Source organism: Meleagris gallopavo, chromosome 21, assembly GCF_000146605.3.
Source record: "Meleagris gallopavo isolate NT-WF06-2002-E0010 breed Aviagen turkey brand Nicholas breeding stock chromosome 21, Turkey_5.1, whole genome shotgun sequence".
Lineage (NCBI taxonomy): Eukaryota > Metazoa > Chordata > Aves > Galliformes > Phasianidae > Meleagris > Meleagris gallopavo.
This window is the reverse complement of record NC_015031.2, coordinates 6840665-6848824: the sequence shown is the minus strand read 5'-3', so window position 1 is coordinate 6848824 and position 8160 is coordinate 6840665. Positions and strand designations below refer to the sequence as shown.

The window sequence follows — 8160 nt, the reverse complement described above, 5'->3', positions numbered from 1 at the left end:
GGAGCGGCGTCACCTCCCGCCTCCGGGCGCCGCTGCGGGGCTCCCCGGGCACAGCGCGGCACGGCACGGCCGCCAGGCTGCCTTCGGTCAGCAGTGCGGCTTCGGGAATCCAAATAAAGGACAAACCGAACGTCAGTGCCCGTTCGTGTCTGCGTCAGTGAATAAAACAAAAGTGCAAAAACCGGGGATGGGAAATGGAAGCGGAATTGTGTGTAACGATGGGCGCTTTGTAACGGCGGTGTGAGCAGAGCCGTCAGGGAAATAACGGCCCGCTGTGTTTGTTTTCTCTATGAGATTGGAATGACTATGAAGGCACTAAAACACCGGGATGTTATCCTTGTTAGTCACACATCCCTGACGTTTCTTCAGGCAGCAGATGTAATTTTTAACATAAATTGCTTTTAGCTAATGAGGCTGCAATTAGATGAGCCAAGCTTTGGTTTAAAAACAAGCATTCTTTTGGCCGGCAGCTCCTCCCTGGTGACAGGGAATTCAAACATCCTCTTTTTTCTTTTTTTCTCTTTTTTTTTTTTAATACAGCATAAAGCCTTTGCCCGGCTCAAGAGGGCAGAGCGTTCCCCGCTCCGTTGGCTCACGCTTGGCTTCCTGGAGATCGCGCTTTGCTTTTGCAGAGGTGGCAATGCGTTGTGAGGTCAGATGTGGCACTGGGGCACACAGTGGTTGCCTGCCTGCAGCCTGGCTGGCTCTGCCAGCAGCAGCGCTGAGCCCGCCTGGTGCTGGAGGGCTGAATCACAGCACCACAGAGATGGGGAAACGCAGCAAGTCAGCGTGGAGAAAATCCCTTGTGCTCCTGATTAATGAAGGGATTTTGAGAAATGTCCTAGCGCTTAGTAGTGGCTGTCATGCTTACTTCATTTTCATATGTTAATTAAAAGTGCGTCTTCCTCCAGCAAACGGCGATCCTCATGGCATTAGAAAACGTTTCACAGTGAAAACATTCTCACTATGAAGTTATAATGCGCTTGATTATTATCAGTGCCTTTCATTTCCCTTTCTGTGGGTTAAAGTGCAGTAGTGTCCTCTGCTCTAATGGTTTCTGACATTGGTGATATCTGTGCTGGATTGCTGGTGGTTTAAAAACTGCTATTAATCACAGAAAGATGTGATGAGCAAAGCCCATCATCAGAAGCGGTGCTTTACCCAAATACAACTCCTGGTTCCTGGGGATTTCCTGCATCTTCAAGGAGTTTTAATGGTTTCACTGTTCTCTTGAAACCAGAGAGTGAACTGGTTGAAAGACCCCAACCACGCTCTTCGCATATATGGACAAGGCTCCATCCTATGCCTGGGAATGACTCTTAATAAACTGTGGAAGTTATTCTTAAAGGCATCATAAGATAATGGTGAATCTGCCTGGTCTGCTAAAACCCACCACACAATTTCTTTTGTGTGTTAATAGTCCTTATAACTACTTTAAATGATAGCTTTAATTACTTTAATGAAGTGTCTCTTCATAGAATTATTGAATGTTTTCTTTCTCATTACCTTTTTTAGCTCCGTGTTATCAGCGGAGCACTTAAAGCATTTGGATAAGCTGCAGAATGTTTGGTTGCTTTTTCAGAACTGCTTTTGGCTTTCTGAAAAAATGTATTTGTGGAGAATCATTAAACATTAATTACGTAGAAAATAAATTACTAGGTAAGAAATGACAAATAGTTGGAAAAAAAAACAAATAAACCAAAAATGTCAACCAGCTGCTGTAAAATGACGGGCTTCTGTTCTCACAGTGGAGAACAGAGCTTTCAAGCAGAGAATCGATCAGCAAAGCAAACATGAACCAAGTCACCCAGCTCCTCTGGGTGGAGCTGTGCCGGGGCTCAGCCTGCCGTGCTCCCACTGCCTGCTCTCGGCTTCTCACATTGCAAATGAAGCCCAGCAGGTTTGGTTTGGCCCTCACTGGCATCCTCACAGCTTTCCTTCTCCCCTCTTCTTTCTGGGACTTTTTCCCACGCTGTTAAGCAGCCCTCGCTCTGCTCAGACAGCCATGTGATGCCACAGATGGCTCTTGGCGTGAAGACACAGCAGTGAGCTCATTATTCACTTTTACTGATGATGAAACAGAAGCATTGGAGGAGTGGCGGCTTTCCCAGGGCTGGGATGAGAGAACTGCTCCTAAAGTGCTGCAGAATTGGGCAGGGATTAATCCTGTCACGCTGCATTGCAAAATAACAACCCCTAAAGCCCTGTTTGGGATTGTTTGGGAGAAAAGGGCTGTTTTTAAACAGTGCTGTGAGCTGGAACAGTTATTGTAGAACTGAGTTGTCCAAACTTCCTGATCCGTGACAATGGTTCCGGGGAACTGGGTTCATTGGCAGATCAGCAGTGACACAAAACTGCACAGACTGTCTCTGCAGCTCTACATGTTGAGCCAGAGGTGTCTGAGAGGCACCATGCCATGCATTTACTTGTGCAGAAAAGATACCAAACTGCAACTTGTGACTTTTTTCAGAGAAACTCTGAGTGTAGCAACAGGACAATGAAAGTCAGCAAGGTGGGAAATGTTTCCCGTAAAGGGCAGAGTGGCACAGCTCCTTATTTATTTAGATTTATGCATAAGCCACAAGATTTGATGTGCACTTGCTGTGGCTTGTCCCGATGCACACCTTGGCTGTGCAAATTCTACCTGGAAGCCAACCCGGGTGAAAAACACAGATGGAGGGCAGGGTTAGGAAAGCCGCCAGAAGAGCAGGCAGAGATGCAGCCCCTGTGCGTTGAGACCAGGGTCATAACAAAGTCATGAATGCGACTTAAAAGGTGATGGAAGTTATTTGCTAAGAGTTAGGCTGAGCATGCCTGCAGGGCACACGGGGCGAAGGGTCACAGTACTGCCATGGGGCACTGCCCATGCTCTGTTGCTGCTCCCACACGTGATGCCTGTAGCCGAGCTAACAGCACGAGGATGATGAGTTGGGAGAGATGCTTGGGTTTTAGAAATCCTGGAACACTGATCATAATAACACCTACACCCCCGAAGCTATTAAATACGACTTACTCAGAAGAGCCGTGACTGTAACATCTCTATTTGTCTTGCTAGCAACAATTAAAAGCTCATTAACAAAATGAGGATTTGGTGGGATATGTGCTGCCTTGTTGTCATGTTGCCATGACTTCAAGGTGAGGTTCCCTTCGGTTCCTCACCATGTGGGTGGAACTGAGCCCAGAGTCCCTGGTGAGCCCCAAGCTGCTGTGGCAGTTGCTGTTCCTGTGGTCCCTGCTGGGCACTCCTACTGTGCTGCCGGGTGCTCTGGAGGACGAGAAACAGAAACACTGGTAATGAACACAAAACACGAGCCCTCTCCTTCCTGCCAAGGAATGAGTAAACAAAAGGCACAGCCATCTCCTGGGTGCTCATTTCAGCGTCTGTCTGTCCAGCAGGGACACGAGGTCCATGCGTACCAATGTCCTCTTGATTGTGCCTCCCTCAGGTGTGTGAGTAGATCTGAGGCTTTTTGCTCTCCAAAAATAGCCCCAATTTGCCAGGCCTCAGTGGTTTGTAAAGGAGGTTTTCCATTAGTGTTCAATCAGACTGCAGGCAGCAGTGATGTCTGTGCTGTGTTCTGCCCGGGGTGTTCAGGCAGGATGTGACCCCACGTGAATGTAGTTCTGGTGATTTCTTTTTATATAAGCTGTAGGAAAAGTGTATCCAGAGCAGCTACCTTACATAGCAATTCCTTATGTTGTTTCCCAGGCAGTACATTACCATTTTGTTCTCTGAAATGCCAGACATGGGCAGGCAGGAGAGGTGCAGGGGACTCCGGGAGAGCTGAGCTGCAAAGGCATGGGGCCCAGCTCACCAGGTCAGCAGATGGATTTGTTTCCTTTTGCATGGGGCTGTGCACCTCACTGCAGTGCTATTTCCATTATGGACTCTGTGTCCGCAGCAAAGGGAATAAACCAGCCAATGCATGCTGCTGGCCCTTGGGGGAAACATAAAGCAGCAGTTCGGTACACTTTTGTTTTCTTTGAGAGCATAAAAGATGTCAGAAAGTATTTGTTTTCCCCCAGGACTTTTTTTTTTCTTCTTCTTTTTTATTCACCTTTTTCTTCTTCCTCTCCCACTGAGCAGAGCAGCCATGCACTGTGACCACTTGTCTGCTGGAAGCAAACATGAACCAAATGCTGTGCCATGCCAGGGCTGATGGACAGAAATCTGTGCCCTTTCCTTGCCATGAACTCCATCTCAGCACCTCCAAACCACAGCAGAGTGATGCTCTGTGGCCTAGGGAGCACAGCCAGACCCTGCCTCAGAACAGGCACTGCATGGGCTGCACTGAGGGGAGAGGGTGAGGATGGACAGCATGGGATCCAGAAGCAGTAAATTACACAAAGTCGAGTTTTCTTCCTGTCTCTTCAGTACTTCTATTAGATAAAGCTGCCTTTTGTTTGGACAAAAGTGCTGAAGTGCTTCCAAAAGCTCCTCTGGGTTTCGGAGCTGGTTTTACCGGCCACAGAAGGCGATGTTCAGGTGCCCTTCTTGTGCAGGGCATTACTGTCTGCACAAAGAGCCACATCGCTGATAGCAAAGCCCAAATGTCACATGCATCCCACCAGAAGAGCTGCCTTGCCCTCTTGCTGGAGATGCAAGCAGGATTTCAGCAACCTGTTTCAAAATAAATCACAGTTGCCTTCAGATATGCTGGCATATCCCAGGATGTGGGGCTGCTCTTGCTGAGGCTGGCTGGGGCAGCGCTAGTGGCCCCCCCTGCACCTGGGCCGAGCAGCCTGGAGCATCTCTCTAATTAAAACCAAATCCCTCATGGGCTCTTACACCCAGAGATGTATTACAGGCTTAAGGGACGCATAAAATGTGTATTTATTGATTGGGCCAAGTATTGTAGATCCTTCTGCAAAATGAACTGAGAGCATCAGTATGATTGACCAGGGAGGGCAGCTGTGTCAGTATAGCATCAAGAATAGTGATTCCAGATTCCATTATTTTCCCTCTTTTTCCTTCACTCAGTTAGGGAACTGCTAGAGCCTAAGTAAAGCACAGAAGTGGTGCTGACCTACATCACAGACCTGCATTTGGAACACCGTGCATCCTTGCTGTGCTGGAGTGAGTTCTGCATCGTCTGAGGGCAGCAGCTCTGTTCTGTGCCCCAGGAGCTCAATAGGAGGGCTGGGGGTTCCTGGCCAGGCTCTGGGTGCATCATTGCTGATGGAAGCCTGCAGGGCATAAATTACAGGGTTGCTGCAATCCTGCATGAGCACCCAAATAGCTCACTCTGAGCTAGCTCACTCACCCAATTACTTTATTAATGAGTGTCCAATTAGCCAGGTGCGAGTGGCCAGCAATGTCTGCATGAACACCCTGTTTAGGCATGAGTGCCTGACAGATGCACATATGAGATCCCCATTGGTGAATGCAGAGCACCCAATGTTTTCTGTGTGAGCACCCAGAGTCTCCGTGTAGGAGCACTTGCTTCATTCAGGAAGATGCCTGAGTGCCAAACAGTGCCCATGTGAGCAGCCAGAGGGCTCTTGTTTGTGCACTTGGTGGACTTACACAGTCACAACTGGCTCCTGCACAAGTGCAGGATCAGCCCATGCATGAATGCTTGGTTTCTGCATGCATGAATGCCTAATTACTGCCCACATGAGCACCCAATCAATGCATGAATGAGCACCCAAGTATTTTGCACAAGTGCCCAGTTACTTTGCATATTAACGCCCATTTAGTGCATGCATGACTGTTCACTTAATTCATGCATGAACACTCAACTTGCATGTGAGCCTGCTGTGTGTTCCCTGAGTGGGGACACTCCTGTGGGCTGCGACCACGGAAGGATGAGGAGAGAGCAATGTGTGGCACATGGCTCTGAAACAACTTTTTCCTTTGGTGTTTAAGGCCCTTCTAAGCCTGCCTTTCACCTGTGAGGAGAACAGACCGGAGGGAGGTCCCAGCCTGTTTCTTGCCTGGGATGCTGGAGCTGCCCTCGTCCTGCTGCAGTGTACATACAGGCACTAATTGCATTCCTGTGCTAACGTGACCCTGCCCAGATTCCAGATAGGTATTTTTGTTTATGGATCCTGCATGAATTGCACACCACAAGTCATTTGCAAAAACTTGTAGCAAGCAGATGACCTGAATACATATTAATAAGCCTCACAAGCCATTTAGTATTAAAGAGTTTTCTGTCATGCTTGTGGGATTGCAGGCAACACACTACCTTGTGGAAAGCAATGTTTAGACAAAAAGCCATCTACAGCTCATCATATTTTTAAGACCATTTACCTTAGAGATATGCCTGTACATGTCCTTTGCTACAGGACAGATGGGGGGGACCAAGGGAGGGTTGTAGGAGCGACGGCTCTGTCACACTGCAGCTGTGCAGGCAGCCCTGCGAGCCTCAGCAGAAACCAGATGTGGGGCATAAACTGCTCAGCAGCATCCCTGACACTAGCACTTTGTTTCTGTGCAGGTGCTTTGCAGCTTGTCCCTTTGAGGAGGTCTGAGATGCTGGGCCCTTTGCTTGAGGTACCAGTCCCAGAAAGAAGATTATCTGTGATTGCAATGTCTCCAGACCAGGAAAGCCATCACAACAGCCCTGCTGGGATATTTGTGCTCTGACCACAGCAGACAGCTCTTGGCAGAGGGGCTGATACAATGAATGGCCAAATGTCCCTCGTATGCACTGCCATGGTGCCATCAGGATGCTAGGGGTATCACTGCCATGCCACATCCCCGAGCCACGAGAGAGCTGGGAGATGAGTTAAAAAAAGAAGCTGCTCTTCCGCTGCTGCTGTTTTTATTGATGATTATTGGCAAACAGAACAGCTGATGGCAGACTCTGGAAATGAGCAGGTAAAGGAGGCACGATGGAGGAAGGAAGACAGAAGGAGTTACTGCAGGGAGAGAAGACAAAGGCAATGCTTGTACAGTTGTCTCTGTAGATGTGTGGTTTCACTGCAGATATTTCCCTGGCTTCAGGACAGAGACCCAGGCAGAAAGGCCATTCCTGAGAACAGAGGAGCCAAGCCACGGCTGGGGCTGGAAATGTGCCTGGTCAGGAAGCGCCTGGCCGCAGCGCAGAGCTGGACTGGCGGATGAGCACAGCCTTAGATGGCAAGCAGCTCTGCACAGCCAGGCCCTTTTCATCTCTCTGAAGTGCCTTATATAGTGCACCCAGAGCAATTTATAAATAAATGTTTTTTGTCACGATTTAGGAACGCATCTCCCACTTGAATCACTTCCTCCTGTGCAGGCCATGCTCCTTTCCGTGTACAGAAGCGCCCAGCCCACAGAGCCAGTGCTGCACTGCTACTGGCCAGGCTGTAGGCAGCTCCTGCTCCTGGTTCGAGGTCCGGGGCTCCTGCTGTACAGGGCAGGCACAGTTCAGCAGCCATTTCCAGTCTTAAGATCTGCTTTGCCCCCATCATCTGCCCTAGCCTCAGTTCAGGATTAACATTATGTTAAACTGCAGCTACCTCGACTTTGTGGCGGTCATTAATGCACACGAGGATTAAGCAGATATGTCAGTAGGAGGGGCGGGAATGGAGAGCTGACTCTTACAGAAGCTCAGAACCCTCCCTAGTAACGAAGCTCCTTCACTTAGCAAGGGGTGCTGCAGCAGTACGGACCGGGAAACCCAGCTCCGCTGAGCCACAGCAGCAGGACCAGGCTGGGCGCACGGCGAGCTTCTGTAAACACGGTTTGGGAGCGTCGAGCCCCAATGCCGGGGATGGGAGCCGGCGCAGCCCGCTCTGCGGTGTGGCAGCGGGAACACCTTCCTGCCCGGCTCTCCTTCGGGCAGTTCCTCGGCACCTGTGCCGGCTGAGAGGGAACAACCAGAATCAGGGCTGGTGGGCTGCCATCCCGGCACACCGGGCACCCCGAGGACAGCCGTACGCTCACAGCGCGTTGATGGAGGGCGCTTTTAGTCCTGTCACCAGAAGACACCCGCATCTTCCTGAGAACGCGGAGCAGAAGGCCCATGGAGCCCCAGGCCGGCCCCGCCGACGTGCGCCGGGTCTCTGCGCCCAGCGACAGCCCTCCGCCGAACAAGGCGTCCCTCCCGGGGCGTGACGGACCCCCGGCGAGATGCGGGTGCCCCTGCAAGCAGTTAAGATCCAGGGAAGCCCAGCGCGGGCGGTACGGCCCGGCTCCGCCCCTCACGCTGAGGGGACGGCACCACCCCG

General features: G+C 50.4%; 1 long non-coding RNA gene across 1 annotated transcript; it reads left to right on the top strand.

The window, feature by feature from the left end:
* Positions 1 to 6: 6 nt before the first annotated feature.
* On the top strand, positions 7 to 7187 carry LOC109370666. Its single transcript, XR_002120996.2, has 3 exons — positions 7 to 3291; positions 4088 to 6032; positions 6444 to 7187. It is a non-coding gene; the product is annotated as an uncharacterized LOC109370666 (long non-coding RNA).
* Positions 7188 to 8160: the final 973 nt, after the last annotated feature.